The 17,539-nt window shown below is 38.4% G+C and overlaps 1 pseudogene; it reads left to right on the forward strand.

Moving 5' to 3' along the window:
* Window positions 1–12,999, forward strand: part of LOC101430665 (ras-related protein R-Ras2 pseudogene) — a 28,111-nt pseudogene extending 15,112 nt beyond the window's left edge.
* The last annotated feature ends 4,540 nt before the right edge of the window (window positions 13,000–17,539 follow it).

Raw genomic sequence — 17,539 nt, forward strand, 5'->3', positions numbered from 1 at the left:
ACCCAGAGAACTTTCATTCTCTATTATGTATTATTTATCTACATGATAGTGTCATGCTCTATGTATATAATGACATGAAAAAAGTTAGGAAGCACTGAGTTAGAATATATGAGAAGAATGGGCAGCAGCAGGGAGTTAGGGTTTTTAAAAGGAATTTTATTTCCATGGGGCCAAGTGGGTAGAGGGTAGTGAATCTGATAGCACATAGGATCTGGCACAACAACCCTACAGGATTGGGGGCTCCTAGACATAAATGCAAGCCAAAGCCAGCCTATTGATGTGGGTGTTTCTATGAATTCATATGGAAGATGGAACACTAGGGCCTCAAATCAACAAAAACCAAGTAACACCAACAAAAGGAGTAAGGCTCAGGCCCTCAACAAAGATGCACACCTGAAAAACAAACCAATCAAGAGAGTGATGCTGCATTCACCCAGCAGCCCATATTTTTTGATGGTGAGAGCTGGTCAGGGGCTAGAGTCAGCCTCAGGACCACTGCTGGCACCTGGGTATGGACCCAAGAGGAATCCTGAGCACAGCCAGGCAGACAAATAGAAGAGCAGCCACAAGAAGCCTTCCCAACAGGGGCGACTCTCCAGTGGGCTTGGGACCTTGTGCCTACCCCAACAGTTACTCTCCTGCTACTATTTGCCTTTGTCTTTTCAAGTATCTATTTGAATTCAGTGTTGGACAGAGTAGGGCAGACACATAGCCAGAGAACGATGTGCTGCCTGAGGGGAGATTCATGGTATTAGAAAAGCATGTTTTCTATAGAACTCCTACTCAAACCTAAAGCAAATCAAACTAAAACAAACAAGCCAGACACAAAAGGACAAATAATGTATAATTGCATTATAATGAACTAAATATATTTTGTACATTCATGGAATTAATAATCAGAATATAGGTCACCAGAAAATAGAATGAGGGTAGTGAATGGAAAGCTGATGTTTAATCTGTGCAGAGTTGTTTAAAAGGTTGTTTATTAATATTTGGAAATAAATGGAAATGGTGAGGGCATACCTGCGGCTTTTGATTAGTAGAGCTATTATAGGGTATGACAGTGTTGAAAGGGAATGCCTAAGTACACTCATATTACTAGAAGGAAAGCTAAAAAATGTAACATGGAATGGTATAATGTAATGAACCCTCAAATAAAATATGAATATGGGTAATATTGCACATAAAGTAATATTTTTACAAAATATACATATAAGTATACTAGAGAGAAGGATACGGAATAGGCTATGTACTACAAGGGAAATAGAGAGAGATTGAGAGGTGATGAGTTTTGTTTGTTTGGCTTTTTTATATTATTATTACTAGAATAATGAAAATGCTCTAAAAATGATTGGTGTGATGAATGCACAATTATGTGATTATATAGAATACCATTGATAATTCACTTTGGATGGATTTATGCTTCATTAATATGTATCAATGAAGTTGATTTGTTTAAAAAAATGAGCATGAGATCAAAATTTTCACAAATAAAAACTGACGGAATATGTTACTAAAGGATGAGAATTACAAGAGATAAAAGGGAATGCTGAAGCCTAAAAGAAGAAACAAGGCAAAAAAAAAAACTTGCTGAAGAGTGTAAAAATAAAGATTAATAGGAAGGGTAAAACACAGACAATAGTACAATCTGAAAACAGAAAACCAAAGGACAAAATAGATAAAGTAAGCAATGCCTTTAACACTATAATAATATTGTATGTTAATGGCTTGACCTTCCCAATCAAAATATAGAGACTGATAGAATGTATAAAAAACATGAAATAGCTACACATTGTCTATGAGAGACTCACCTCAGAAGCACGACAAAATAGGTTAAAAGTGAAAGGTTAGAAAAAGATATTCCAGGCAAATATAACCAAAAAAAGAGTTGGAGTAGCAATACTAATATTGGACAAAATATATTTTAAATGTAAAACTGTTAAAAAGGATGAAGGCGGTCATTATATATTAATAAAAGGGGCAATTCACCAGGAAGAAATAACTATAATAAATACTGATGCACCTAACCTGAGTGTCCCAGGATATATGAAGCAAACATTGGCAAAGCTGAGGGAAGAAATAGATGCCTCTACAATAATAGTTGGGACTTTGATACACCATTCTCAGTATTGAATAGAACATCTGGTCAGAGGATAAATAAAGAAACAGAGAGCTTGAACATGATAAATGATCTAAACTTCATAGACATTCATAGAGCATTGCACCCCAAAACAGCAGGATATACAGAATTTTCAAGTGCTCATGGTTGCTTCTCCAAGACAGACTGTATTATGGATCATAAGATGAGTTTCAATAAATGTAAAAAGCTCAAAATTATACAAAACACTTTCTCTGATCATAGTGGAATGAAGATGGAAATCAATAATGGATGGAAAATGGAAAATTCGTAAATATATGGAGATGAACAACACACTCTTAAATAATCAGTGGGTCAAAGAAGAAGTTACAAGATAATTCAGCAAATATTTTAAGAAGAATGAAAATGAGAACACAACATATCAAAATATATGGGACACCACCAAAGCAGTGCTAAAAGAGAAATCTGTAGCCCTCAATGTTTACATTTAAAAAGAAGAGCTGAAATTGAAGATCTAAATGCACACTTAGAAGAACTAGAAAAAGAACAAAAAAGTAATCCCAAACCAAGCTGAAGGAGAGAAATAGTAAAGATCAAAGCAGAAATAAATGAAATGAGAACAACAACAATGAAAACAGTAGAGAGAATCAACAGACTCAAAGGTGTTCTTTGAGAAGATCAATAAAATCACCAAACCTTTAGCCAGAATACCAAAGAAAAAAAGATAGAAGATGAAAATAAATAAAATCAGAAATGAGAGGGGGACATTACCACTGACCCTGCAGAAATAATAGAAGTTATTATAGGATACTATGAACAACCATATGCCAAAACACTAGACAATGAAGACAAGATGGACCAACACCTAGAAACACACAAACCATCTACACTGATCCTAGAAGAAAGAGAAGACCTTAATAAACCAACCACAAGTGCAGAGATTAAGAGTCACCAAAAACCTCCCAAAGATGAAAAGCCTAGGGCCACATGACACTGAATCTCAGCAGAATTTTAACACCTACGTTCATGGTCACTGGACTCACCCAGGACAAATAACAAGGTGATGATGATGAACAATGCCCATCCCAAGGAGCAGAGAGTGTCTGCAACTGCAAGCAAGATGCTCTCATCCATCCACAACATGGAATCTAAGCTCTCTCTCAATTAGAGGTAGAATGGGCATCACCATCCCAGAATCCTCACAACTGAGGAAAGAACAATGGACTAAGGTAGACTTACCATTATTCTACTATAGACTTATTATTATTCTAGCAATGGAAGAACTTTTATCAATGATGTGGAGTCAGTGGCCACCAGAGGTTCTGAGGGGAGGGAGAGGGAAAAATACATGCAATATAGGGGCATTTTGGGGACATTGGAACTGTCCTGCATTACACTGCAATGACAGATACAGGCCATTACATATTTTGTCATAACTTACAAAATTGTGTGGAACAGAGTGTAAACTATAATGTAAACTGTAGTCCATGGTTAGTAACAATGCTCCAATATGCGTTCACCAATTGTAACAAATGTTATCACACTAATGAAGAATGTTGTTAATGTGGGAAAGTGTGGGAGGGGTAGGAAGTGCAACATATGGGAATTCCCTATACTTTTATGAAACTTTTATGTAATCTAAATTATCTTTTTTAAAAATTAAAAAAGTATTTAGAAAGATACTGTGAAAAAAAGAAAATTACAAACCAAGATCTCTGATGAGTTTAGATGCAAAAATCCTCAAAAAAAAATTTGCAAACTGAATCCAAAAGCACCTTAAAAGAATTATACATCACAATCAAGTGGGTTTTATACTAAGTATGCAAGGGTGGTTCAATGCAAGAAAATTAGTTACTGTCATAAGCCATAGTGATAAATTGAAGAAGAAAAATCACATGATCCTCTCAATTGATGCAGAAAAGGCATTTAACCAAATACGGCACTCTTTCTTAATAAAAACACTCCAAAACACAGGAATGGGTTTCTCAATACAGGTAAAGGGCATGAATGAAAAATCTACAGCTGGCATTATACCGTAAAAGACTGAAAGCTTTCCCACTGAAATCAGGAACAAGACAAAGATGCCTACTATCACCATTATGCAATACTGTGCTAAAACTTTCAGCTAGAGCATTAGGCTAGATAAAGAAATAAAAGGCACCCCCCATAGGAAAGGAAGAATTAAAATCCACTATTCACTGAAGAAATCATCTTATACCTAAAAAACCCCTGAAAATTTCACAACAAAGCTACTAGAATTTATACAAATTATACACAAATTCAGGAAAGTGGTGGGATCCAAGATTAATATGCAAAAATCAATAACATTTCTATACACTACTGATGTACAATCTGAAGCAGAAATCAGAAAAAAATCCATTTATAATAGTGACTTAAAAAAATCAAACATTTAGAAGTAACCTTAACCAAGGACATAAAGGGCCTATATTCAGAAAACTACAAAACATTGCTAAAAGAAACTAAAGAAGACTTAAATAAATGGAAGGACATACCATGTTCATGGATTGGAAGACTAAATAGTGTTGACAATTCTACCCATTTACAGATTCAACTCAATTCCAATAAAAATCCCAACAGCCTTCTTGCAGAAATTAAAAAAAAAAACAGTAATCAAATTTATTTGGAAGGGTAGGGGCCCCAAAAAGCCAAAAATTTATTTAAATAAAGAACAAAGTTGGAGAACTCTCACTTCTGGGATTTAAAGCATATTAATTAGCTACAGTGGTGAAGAAAAAAAAAAAACCAGCGTGGTACTGACATAGGAAAGGACACATTGACCAATGGAACCAAATTGAGAACTCAGAAAAAGACCCTCACATCTACAGTCAACTGATTTTTGACAAGGCTATCAAATCCTCCCAGCTGGACCAGAGGAGTCTATTAATAAGTGATGCTTGGAGAACAGGATATCCATATCCAAAAGGAAGAAAGAAGCTCCCTATCTCACACCTTATACCAAAATTAACTCAAAATGGATTAAGGACCTAAATATAAAAGGGAAACCTATAAATCTTCTAGATGAAAATAAAGGAAAACATCTTCAAGATCTTCTGGTAGGTGGTAGTTTCTTAAACCTTATACTCAAAGCAGGAGGAACAAAAGAAAAAATAAATAAATGGGACTCCCTCAAAATTCAACACTTTTGTACCTCAAAGGACTTTATCAAAAAGGTGAAAAGGCAGTCAACTCAATGAAAGAAAATATTTGGTAATTACATATTCAATAATAGTTTAATAGCTATAATATATAAAGAGGGCATACAACTCAACACTAAAGAAATAAATTACCCAATTAAAAACTAGGCAAAAGACTTGAAAAGACAATTGCCCAAAGACGAAATACAATGGTGAAGAAACACATGAAAAAATGTTGACCATCATTAGCAATTAAGGAAATGCAAATCAAAACTACAATGAGATATCATTTCACACCTATTAGACTGGCCACTGTTAAAAAGTCAGAAAACTAAATGTTGGAAAGGATGTGAAGAGATGGGAATGCTTATTCACTGTTAGTGGGAATGTACAATGGTACAGCCACTGTGCTGGTCTGTTTGGCAACCTCTAAAGAGGTTAAATATGGACTTGCCATGTGAAAGGTCAATAACAGTATTAGGTTTATACCCAGAAGTACTGAGAGAAGTGATACAAACAAACATCTACATCCTGATATTCATAGTGGCATTTTTCACAGTTGCCAAAAGTTGGAAACAACTCACTGTCCATCAACTGAGGAATGGATAAACAAATTGTGATATATACACACAATGGAATGGAATGCAGCACTAAAAAGAAATGAATATGGAGCATATGACAATGTGGATGAACTTGGAGGACATTATCTTGAGTGTAGTAAGCCAGACATGAAAGGGCAAATACTGTATGATCACACTATTTTGAACTAAATATATTATGTACACTCATGGAATTAATAATTTTAATACAGGTCACCAGTAAGCAGAATGAGAGTAGAGAATGGAAAGCTGATGGCTAATCTGTGCAGAACTGGTTAAAAGGTTGTAAATGAAAGATAATGGTGAGAGCACATTATGGTTTATGATTCGCAGAACTATTATATGACTGTGTTGTAAGAAAAAGGCTAAAGACACATACATTACCAAAAGAAAAGGTAAAATATGTAACATGGGATTGTATAAGATAGTGAAATCTCATGTAAAACAAGAATATGGGTGAAATTGCATATATAAGACTGTTTTTACAAAATATAAATACAAAGAAACTAGAGAGAAGAGACAAATAGAAGCCTTGTATGACAGGGGGAGCATAGAGAGATTGAGGTTTGAGGGGTTTTGTTTGTTTGGGTTTTGTATAATATTATTACTACCAGAATTATGAAAATCCTCTAAAAATTATTGGTGTGATAAATGCACAACTATGTCATTATACTGAATACAATTGATTGTACATTTTGGATGGATCTATGCTTTATTAATATATATCAATGAAACTGATTTGTTAAAAATAAAAGCAAATATGAAGAATAATCAGAATAAGGCCTCTTATATAACACAAAGCAAGGTTGATCACAAATATTTTCTGGGACTGAGTTGGACCACATTGCTCATTCTGAAATCACTGGAAGGCCCCTTATTGCTAGAGAAAAGTGATGGGAGCACTTGTCTATACTTTATTTAATAGATGAAAGGACAAAGTGAAGTGTATATCACATTCAAATTGTTATATGTTCCCCATTGGAGCTTATTCCTATTTAATGTCTGATTACATTTCATTAGCAATTTGGGAAAGCCAGTGGCAAGAGTGGAGATGGGGGGGCGGGGATATATAGGCAAAGCTAGATTACCTAGGAAATTTTAGTCCATGGTAAATATCTGGGTTTTATGCTAAATGCAGTGGGAAGCCATTAGAGGATTTAAGGAGAGAATGATGTGAACTCATTTGTATGTTTAAAGAATCACTCTGTCTCCTTTGTGTTGCATGGCTTATAGGAGCAAGAGTAAAATAAATGACATCCTTATGAAAATAGTACTCATACCATAGACAGCAGATCAATGCCAGTTGACAAAATGCTTATTACCACCAGCAACTGGCCATCTTGGGACCCAATATCTGGCTAGTTCCTGCAAATAGAATGGGAAATAGAAATCCTCTTTCCAAAGAAGAGTGGCGGACACAGCCAAGTACTGATCACAGCTTTTGATTATCAAATTCAGATCACTGGGCCCTAACTCTGAGCTACAGTTTCAATCCACCCCAGATAGAAATGATGGCAGCCATTTTTTTAACCCTGCACTGGACAGGCGCTGAGGTGATAGTGAGGTGTTTTTTTTTTAATTTTTAAAAATTTATTCTCTTTTTAAAAAAGATACATAGATCACAAACAATGTTACATTAAAAATGTAAGAGATTCCCATACACCCCACAGCCCAACCCCTCCACTCCTCCCACATCAGCAACCTCGTTCATCATTGTGGCACATTCCTTGCATTTGGTGAATACATTCTGGAGCACTGCCACACCATATGGATTATAGTTTATAGTGCAATTTACACTCTCCCCCGGTACATTCAGTGGTTATGGCAGGATATATAATGAACAGCATCTGTCCCTGCAATATCATTTAGGATAACTCCAAGTCCCCAAAATGCCCCCACATCACACCTCTTCTTCCCTCTCCCTACCCTTAGCAACTACCATGGCCACTGTCTCCACATCAATGATACAATTTCTTCAATTGCTAGGGTCACAATAGTTCTATAGCAGAATACCAGTAAGTCCACTCTAATCCATATTTTATTCCTCAATCCTGTAGACCCTGGGATGGTGATGTCCACTCCACCTCAAAATTGAAAGGAGGCTTAGATCCCACATGGTTGATGGATGTGATTCTCCTGCTTGCAGTTTTAGGCATTCTCAGTTCCCTGGTGTGGTGGTTGATCATCTTCACCTCCCTATTAGCTGACCTAGGTAAGTCCAACAAACTGGAGAATAGGAGTTGCATCTCTGCTGAGGCTCAGGGCCCAGCTGGCACATAACCAGTCCAGAGATTCAAGTCTCCTGAGTATACACCAACCCCAGCACCCAGAGGTGGTAGAGAGTTAAAGACACAGTACCTCCTCAGGGTCGTAGGGAACAATTTGCTGAAGGACACCATCTGCTGGACAGGTCCAGAAAGCACAGCTTTCAGGAGCCATCACAGGTACTTTGGGTGTCTCCCTGATCCCCTCCACAGAACATCATGGAGCCATTCTGCACCTCCTTTGTGGGGTTCCTGGATTTGTTTTGGATGGGAAATACTGACTTGGGAAAGTTCTCTCTGAGATAACCCTCCTCTCAGAATTTTTCCTCCTGGCAAAAGCAACTAGAGACAATGAAAGGAGTATAAAAAACAAATAAACAAATTACAGGGCCAAGACAAAAATAAGCAGAACAGATCAAGATTCATGGAGAAGGAAGAGATGAAAGGAAGCTATCTCTTGGAAGTGAAACAACTGCATAAAAAGTGTAATCTTAAAAACTGTACTGCATATCCAGGGCAGGAATCATCAGATGAAGAAGAGCTGACTTAGCTGATGAACCTGTTAAACACAGGTAATTCTAAAGGTCTAGAACAGGGGTTCTTAAACTCTTCTGTACCACAGACTCCTTTACCAGTCAGGTGAAATTAATATTACTGTAAATTATTTATTGCATACATTCATAAATGAAGGAAATGCTAAATTTCAGTTAGAGGTTATAGAAAATAAAGTTAAGTTGATGTTTTTCAATTCAGGCTCAAGGAACCTCTGAAATTTTTCCCTTGGGGGTCTGTCGACACCTGGTTAAGAATCCCTTGTCTAGAGTATGTTGAACCAAGAGTCAAAGAAAAGCCTTAACACAACTACAATCAACAATTAAACCCTAGGCAAGAGAGAGAAACTGACTTTCAGAGTAAACTCATCAAGATAATCAGATGCCTACACATCAGCAGAATGTACAAGCCTTACTAAGATAAAGATATGGACCAGACAAAGGAAGAAATTAAAACTTCAGAGGAGAAATAATATGGAAAAACTAATGAAAGATTTTCAAACTAATGTTCTAAATCAATTTAAGGAAATGAAGAAAAATATGGCTAAAGAGATAAAGGTAATTAAGAAGATACTGTATGAGCCTAAAGAAAAATTTGGGGAGATTGGCAGAGGAGTACACCCCTGGCTTCTGCCACCCTTAGCCCTGGCTGATATTCCATTTCTCCACATCTTGAATGGGCCCCAGGCACTGCACTTACATACAGACCTGACCTTCCAGCAGCTCCTGTTGCCCAGGACCCTGGCCCAGCAGCCTGTCAGCTGCACACATTCCTGGAGCCAGGCCTATGGTACACAGTGCTGGCTCAACCTGGCTGGGCTGGGCTCCATGGCATTCCTATGGTGGCAAACAACTGGTTGGATTACTCTGGCTGGGAAATAGCAGCTTGGGCTCATGGTGGTTGTTTTAGTTGCCTAAAGCCTGCAAATGCAAAAATACCAGTAATGGGTTGGCTTTTATAATAGAGATTTCTTGGTAAAGACTTACACTTCTGAGGATGTAAAAATGTCCTAAACAAGACAGTATCAAAGATTCTTTCTCATATAAATGCATTACCTTCCCTCCAGCATGGGACATGACTCCCAGGGATGAGCCTCCCTGGTGCTGAGGGATTACTACCAATCACCAGCTGGTGATGCAACTAGAAAAATATCTTGAATAAAAGGGGGAAATGGTAAAGACAAATGAGTTTACATGGCTAAGAGACTTCAAAATGAATAGGGAGGTGATCAGAGGGATCGCATTTACGCACATCTCAGCAGGATCCCAGCCAAAGTAGATACAACCCCAGGTACTGGTGCTCCTAAAGGCTACAGAGACATACAGGTTCTACAGTCATGGCAGATGGCTCTGGAGTTCAGTGCCTTGTCAGTTGGTCTTAATTTGGAATTTGTGCTCCTGTGTGCAATGGAGTTAGACTTAGATTTGACCTTTCTACACATGCCTCTTCTGTCACTTTTACTGAACCTGTGCTTGGCTCTGAGGTTGGTGTATACTAAGGAGACTTGAATCTCTGGACTGGCCATGTGCCAGCTGGGTCTTGAGCCTAGCAGAACTGCAACTCCTACTCTCTAGTTCATTGGACTTACCCAGATCAGCTAATAGGGAGGTGAAGATGGTCAACCACCATACCAGGGAACCAAAAGTGCTTACAACTGCAAGCAGGAGAACTGCATCCATCAGCCATGTGAGATCTAAGTCCCCTTTAGATTTAGAGGTGAGTGGACAGTACCATCCCAGGGCCCACAGGATTGAGGAATAAAATATGGGTTAGAGTGGACATACTGGTATTCTGCTATAGAACTATTATGTCTCTAGCAATTGAAGAAATCATATCATTGATGTGGAGACAGTGGCCATGGACAGGGAGAGAGAAAGAGATGAGATGTTATGTGGGGGCATTTTTGGGACTAGAGTTGTCCTAAATGATATTGCAGGGTCAGATGCTGGACATTATGTATCCTCCCATAACCCACAAAATGTACCGGGAGAGAGTGTAAACTACAATATAAATGATTATCTATGCATTGCATAGATACGCATTTTGCAGCAGTGCTGCAAAATGTATCCACCAAATGCAAAGAATGTTCCACGATGATGAAAGAGGTTGTTAATGTGGGAGGAGTGGGTGGGGTGGAGTGGGGAGTGTATGGGAATCTCTTATATTTTTTAATGTAACATTCTTTTGTGATCTATGTATCTTTTTTAAAAAAAGACAATTAAAAAATAAATTTAAAAAAAATGCTTTCTCACCAAATTGCAGCTGAGGGTGATCGGGCACATGGTAACATCAGCTGAAGAGGCTTCTTTAAAGCTCAGCTGTGGATCATTAAGCACATGGCAGCACACAGTGGCAGCCCACTTACCTCTATCCTCTCCTCCAGGCCTGTCTCTTTAAACTTCAAGTTGCACTGAGGGTCTAGCCTCTTGGGATCCTTGTTAGTTCAGCTCAGGCTGTTCTGCTGATTCCAGCCTCTGGTCTCTCTTTAAACCTCTCAGCATGAGGAGTTTTACTCCTGCTTAAATACCTAACTTACTACTTACCATTTGCTTTGATTATGCATCAGCATTTATGCATATGAATGAACATACATAAATAGTTATATAATTGCATGATTAGTATGTTCAGGAAATCATGCTTGCACATACATTGCATTATAAAAAACGGGGCCATAACTCCACCTCAGATTGGGAATTTTACTATGTTAATTAAGCAAGTTGAAGTGAGGATAGCCAGGGGCTTCTCTGCAGGCCTGGCCAACTGGTTGGAGCTGGTTCATATACTTCATTGCTTCAACAGGATGTTCTTGATGACAAGAAATGGAATTCGGCAGTAAGAGAGGGTTGCATCTCATTACCTTTTAATTTACATATAATTCTTTGTTTCCTAGCAACAGGAAGAGAAACAAGTTACTTTCAGGTATTCGATCATCCTACATCCATCAATGCCTTGCTGAAATACTCCAAAGATCCCAAACCGAATTCAATCCAATCAGAGTCCCACAGTCTAAACAAAGTCCCTTAACTGAAGCAATATAATAGAAAGTGATCTAATCATGGTGTCCCTTAACTGAATCTAACCAAAAAGTCCCTCTACACACAAAAGGTAGGCACAGGAATGTGTTCGCTTCAAGAAAAGGATTTTCTGGGGCTCATAAAAGATTCGAACAAGGACAGTTGTTGGTGGGAAAGGTGGGGGCAAGTCGGTGCTCACAATCCAATTCACTCTATTTTGTAACAGATTATTATTCAACCAGTGAAGTCTCCTTTACAAAGCAGTGTGTGATAGTTGGCAGAGCAGCCTGCCTAGATATTCTGTATACAGCAGGACAAGAAGAATTTGAAACTATGGCAGACCAGTATATCAGGACTGGCAAGGGTTTCCTATTGGCCTTTTCAGTCATAGATAGAGGCAGTTTTGAAGAAATCTATAAGTTTAAAAGACAGATTCTCAAGGTAAAGAACCATGATGTATTTCTGATGATTTTATATGATAATTAAGCAGATCTAGACCATCAAAGACAGGTAACACAGAAAGAAGGACAGCAGTTAACAGGGCAACTTAAGGTAACATACATGAAGACCTCTGCAAATATTAGGAATGTTAGAGGTTTGCAATAATTAACAAGTTGTACCTCAGTTTCCCCTGATATGCATTGGGAAAAAGGTAAAGCCCCTCCCCTGTGTGGCACTTTCCCACAGGTTAAACAAAGGAACTCTGTAGAGACAGGAGTAAAAGGAGATAGAGATATTCACCCTCTGCATATCAGAGGGAGATGGAGATCTTTACTACCTCTACCTGCATGTCAGAGGGAGAGGAGACAGAAACCTTTACTATTTACAAACCCTTTAAAACCTTACAGATCAAAAGAAACATTTGCTCCTGCAGCATTCCAAGAAGCCATGGACTTCCTCAACCCCCTCCCACTACCTCACTCTGACCCTCAACCCCCCTCTCACTAACTATCATTTCCCCACCTAGGAAAGTTCTGTATAAATTCAAGTCCCATCCTTCCAAGAGTGGGCTGAAGTCTCTCTTCATATCCCCACCATGCTGGTGGGGGGACTGAAGTCTGTTCTTCAGACCCCCTCCATTGGGAGAGCTTCTCAATATATCTATTCTTTGTCTATAGTCATTTCAGTCTCCATGTCCCAGTTAAGCGCTGTATTTTCTCCAACAAGGATGAATATAGATCAAGATTCCATGAACTTGTCCAGGTTATAAGGAAACTTCAGGAGCAGGAATAGCTTCCTTTACTAGAACCAACGCAGAAAGAAACAGAGAGGAAAGCCTGCCAATAGGTCATTTTCCAAGAATCCCATGAATGTTAGCTACCAACTGCCAGGAAAGTTCTTGTCTTCTTCTTTTCTTGATGCTTACATATTGTTGGTATCTTTTATATCTTTAGACTAACAAGTCTGGCAAATGATCACTATGATAAGAAGCTGTCCTAATCCTTTCCATGAAGATAATAATACAGTTATTTCAAGACAGATTCAGAGGAAACACTGAAGCTGCTTCTAAGTTTATCTTTTTTTTTTAAGATTTATTTTTTATTTATTTCTTTCTCTTTCTGCCCTCCCCCCACCCCACCATTGTCTGCTCTCTATGTCCATTCTCTGTGTGTTCTTCTGTGTCTGCTTGCATTCTTGTCAGCGGCACTGGGAGTCTGTCTCTTTTTATTGCGTCATCTTGCTGCATCAGCTCTCCATGTGTGCAGTGCCACTCCTGGGCACGCTGCACTTTTTTCACATGAGGCGGTTCTCCTTGCAGGGCTCACTTCTTGCATGTGGGGCTCCCCTACACAGCACAGCACTCCTTGCATGCATCAGCACTGCATGTGGGCCAGCTCATCACATGGGTCAGGAGGCCCTGTGCTTGAACTCTGGATCTTCCATATGGTAGGTGGACACTCTATCAGTTGAGCCAAATCTGCTTCCCTCTACAGTCATCTTAATCCTTAAAATATATATATCCAGATTGTGGGAAGATGGCATCAGATTAGGCAGGAAAGGTTCAACTCTCTCACAAAAACAATGGAGAAAGAGCCAAAAGCTGCCAAGGGACTTGCTTTGGAGGTCAGCAAGTCAGGACAGTGCTTCACAACTCCCTGGAAGGTGAGTGAGAGAAAAGCAGCCAAAACAACAAACATGAGTTACCAAGTTCCCATGGTGACTGGGAGGGGCTCCCCTCTTCTACCCCCAAGATATCAAGCAGGGGTAAAACCCCGGGTTCATTGCAGCTGACTGAGAGGGAAGCATACATCTTCCTCCCTTTCAGCTGTTACAAGGGAAAAGGGACAAGGAGTCACAGTGGTTTACTTCAGTGAATTTAGCCAGTGGAGCCAGCTTTGAATCTCAGCTCTGGCAGACGAAAACAAAGGAAAACAGAGAGATACACCTCCATGGAAACATGTGCCAAAAAGTACCATGGGGTCAAGAAATTGCATGAACAAAAACTGCATTTGGGTTTCTCTGTTCTCTAACTTCTGGGATAAAATCTGTGGCCCATTGGTGAGCCCTTGGCATAATTCTGATAACTTAAACTGGACAATTTTAAACACTTACGAGAAGTTGAACTAAATGTCAAAGAAAAGCTGTGAAAAAAATAATAACAATAGGCAAGAGAGAGAAATTGGCCATCAGAGTAAATTCATCAACAGATTCAGATGCCTAAACATCAGCAAAAGATTACAAGACATACTAGGAAACAGGAAGAGATGGTTCAGACTGAGGAACAAACCAAATATCCTGAAGAGATACAGGATTTAAGACAATTAATCAGTGATAATCACACAGCTCACCTATTAAAAAGATGTTTACATAGTAATATTAAGTGACAGGAGCAAGTTATAAATCAGGAGAATATGCAATATGATTTTAGTATTAATATACATACTCGTGCAAAAAGAAGAAAAAATCTGGATAATTTTAAATTTTTGTCTCATCTCTATGTTTTCTTATTTTTCTATTATGATATACATATTTACTTAAATTTTAAAAAGGTTTAGACACTGTATACAAGATATACAGTTGAAGCTTAAGGAGGACCTTCTATGAATAAAATACATAAGTAATTTAAAGTGCAAGGATACAACCAAAAAGAAAAAATCAGAACATAAGAGTTAAGAAGAGAGAAAGCAGACAGAGTTATATTCTTAATTTTTTCTTCAGTGTAGTCATGGGAAAGCTAAAGAAAGCTTAATCAAAATATACTAGAGCCTTGGAAAGAGAGCTGAGATATGGATGGGGGTGGCAGAGTGTTCTACAAAGGTAAGCTGTTCTCTGATGCTCTGTGCTGCAGAGAGGAGTTGACAGAACTATCTGCTGTACATGAAGGTTGTCCCTTGACCATGCTAACCTATGGCTAAGAAAACAGTTCTAATCTAAAGTATCCCAGTTATTCACTATTCCCAGGCCATGGTCATGCCTTGACCAGAGTTAACACACACCACCCTAGCCTGTAACTGAAGAGCACGTGGAAAGTTAAGGCTTTTGTCTGCATTTCAGAGGAATCAGCCAGTTGGTGCATTCATGAAAGCGATATTTAATTTCTATTACTGCTTTAGCATAGGAAGGCAAACAGAACCTCATCAACTTTTCTTTTCAGATTGAAAGTTTGCTTACCTTCCAAAGGTATCAGCTGCGTTTTGAAAAACATTTTCACTGGCATCTAGAAGCTGACACTGTTGTTACAGCAACTTTTTTGCTTGTCAAGGAGAAGGCATTAATAAACAAAGAAGACATTTACCACACATTATCATCACTATGAATTATTATGAATTCGTTATCATGAATTATCATGGTAATAAGAGGTACATTGGTATGATAATTTAGAAGCAAATATTTTTAAAAAAATAAATGCTGAGCGTTTGTCTATATAATGAAGCAGAGAGAATTGAAATGAGGCAAAGTAAAATATAAATCGAGCCAGTCATGTAGGAGACAATGGTCTCTAAATGAGACCTCCTAGCAAGGTCTTTGACTGAAAACTCCCACACTCCCTGTTGGAGAAAAACGGTGCTTACTGGGACATGGAGACTGATATGACCACAGGCAGAGAAAGAATTTATTGGGAAACTCTCCCAACAGAGAGGGTCTGAAGAACAGACTTCAGCTCCCTCATCAGCATGATGGGGGTCTGAGGAGAGACTTCAGCCACTCCTGGAAGGATGGGACTTGAATTTATACAGAACTTTCCTAGGTGGGGAAATGATGGTGGGAAGGGTTGAGGGTCCAAGTGAAGGACAGGGACCAATAGAAAGCCCTGGGGGTGAAAATTTTCCCCGATAATGACTAGAAGATAGTGGGTTAATGACTTATGGTTTCTTGGAATGCTGCAAGAACAGATGTTTCTTTGATCTGTAGGGATTTTATCTCCCTCTGATCTGCAGGCAGATCATTTCCTTTTACTCCCGTCTCTATGTGGTTTCTTTATTTAACCTGTGGGGAAGTGCCATGCCCTTAGACATGTCAGCTTATCAGGGATGGGGTTAGGCTTTCCCCAATGCATATCAGGGGAAATGGAGCTACAGCTTGTTAATTATTGCAAACCTCTAACATTCCCAAAAGCCCAAAAGCAAATGCTTGGGTACAAAAGCAGAAGAATGCAAGGCTCTGATTGTCGAAACACTGTAGCCCACAGCAATTAGTATAATTTTATTACTCAAGAAATGATTTCTAGTTTTCCTCACAGTCAAAAATTAAGAGCATGCCAGAGAGTGGAGCTCTTCATCTTTGGTTACTGTTTAACTGCCTTCCATTTCAGTATTGCTGCCCTTCTGTCTTTATTAGCTAATCCTTCCATAAATTCCACGTTTGGAGGTTGATGGTTTTCTCTTTCAATTCCTTTTTATTTAACTTGGACTTTGAAACTCACCTACTTTTCAAAGGACCTATGGAAGCATAAAATAATTTTTTGAGATAAGACATTTAAAGGGGAAGGAAGAAAGCAGTAGATATTTTCAGGCCATGCTGATATTAACTGATGGACACTGGGTCAGACTGTAATAGAGGGTTATATGCAAGTTTGACCAGTACCCAAGGTATAGTATGATTAAAAGTTGAATACCATCCTAGTCCACTGGAATCAGTGCTCAGCAGGTTATAATATTTGGAATGTAAACCAGGCTTAAAGTTTTCAGAAAGCCAACACAAAAACGCAAATATACTCAGCAGAAAGGAGTTAGTTTTAGACAGCCTGTTTCAAAGTCAGTACCTGGGACTACTAGTTACCTGGAATAGAATAGAATTGATGAGGGCAAATGAAATTGGTTAAAAAAATATCAATAAGATGAATAGACGTGTTCTTTCCAGGATTTTCTGGAAGATTTAATGTGAACATTTTCTCTGAAACTGTCCTAAAGGAGAGTATTTGGTCTAGGAATCCTTTTATTTCCTTTGAGCATCAATCAGAAAGAGTATTCCTTACAACTTTTTTAAACAACCCAGACCATGCCCAAACCTGTATCATGGAAAAAGTGGTGGAATTTAAGGTCTGTGACTTTTTTTTCTTCCTTTTTTTTGGTGTTATGAACTTTACTTCAGGTGTAGCATTTCTGAATGGGGTGAAGATCTGTCCAACCAGTGTAGTAGCAGAAGAGATGTTCTCAGCAGTTAATTTATTGGTATCAGATGTTAAAACCTGGATATCACATGAAATCTTCTCAGATAGTTTTGGGATATTTTATATTGGTTAAAAATGGAAATCTGGGAGCAGAAATTGCTCAAGAAGTTGAGTGCCCACCCACCACATGGGAGGTTCCGGATTCAGTTCCCTGTGCTTCTTAAAGAAGACAAAAAAAAAACAAGAGCAAACAATGAGCAAAAAAAGGAACAAGGAGTGGACAATGAGTGCAAATAACAAGGAAAA

The sequence above is a fragment of the Dasypus novemcinctus genome, chromosome 4 (assembly GCF_030445035.2).
Source record: "Dasypus novemcinctus isolate mDasNov1 chromosome 4, mDasNov1.1.hap2, whole genome shotgun sequence".
NCBI lineage: Eukaryota > Metazoa > Chordata > Mammalia > Cingulata > Dasypodidae > Dasypus > Dasypus novemcinctus.